This window comes from Cyprinodon variegatus, unplaced genomic scaffold (assembly GCF_000732505.1).
Source record: "Cyprinodon variegatus isolate N-32 unplaced genomic scaffold, C_variegatus-1.0 Scaffold105, whole genome shotgun sequence".
NCBI lineage: Eukaryota > Metazoa > Chordata > Actinopteri > Cyprinodontiformes > Cyprinodontidae > Cyprinodon > Cyprinodon variegatus.
In genome coordinates this window covers 970,049-970,855 of record NW_015150558.1, presented here as the reverse complement: position 1 = coordinate 970,855, position 807 = coordinate 970,049, and positions in this window count along the sequence as shown.

Genomic DNA, 807 nt, shown 5'->3' with positions numbered 1-807 from the left:
ACTCCCGCAGGCCAGTGGAGCGATATTTTCTCTCCAGTTTCCTTGGTTTAATGCAGAAGTTCACACTTTGAAGCAAAATGCTAGGAAACTGGAGAGAAAATATCGCTCCACTGGCCTGCGGGAGTCCTACCTAGTCTGGAAATTTTTTTTACTGCTGTATAAGAGGACCCTTTGCTGATGAAGATTCTCAGTCATCCAGGTCATAGTCATTCCGTAAAAGTTTAAAAAACAATCCACTGGACTTGGTTTCCAAGGTTTGAAGACGTTTCGCTTCCTCTCCAGGAAGCTTTCTCAATTCAAATGTCTGGATCCACAGTGAGTTTGAGGCTTTATATAGACAAGGCCTTGTATCGTTTGGAAACATGCAATATGAGCTGAGTGGTATATGCTGTTCAGTGCAGCGAGGAATGCTCTGATCTTTATTTTTGGAGAAACCAAACAACCTCTCCACAGGCGCATAGCCCAACACAGAAGAGCGACCTTCTCTGGACAAGACTCTGCGGTACATCTAAACCTTATGAACAAAGGACATTCTTTGAAGGACTAGAATGTTCACATTTTGGACAAAGAAGACAGGTGGTTTGAGAGGAAGGAAGCCATCTATGTTAAGAGAGAAAAAGCAACTTTAAACAGAGGTGTTGGACCAAAAACTTACAATTCAGTTATAGAGACGATCCCTTCCAGGTATCACCACAACCCCCACCCCATCACAGAGGAGCAAAGTACCTCCTCTCGTCAGCCAGGTGAACAATCCCCCCCTTTAATGACCGACCTTCATAATCATAGACAGGTTTCAGATATTACAGG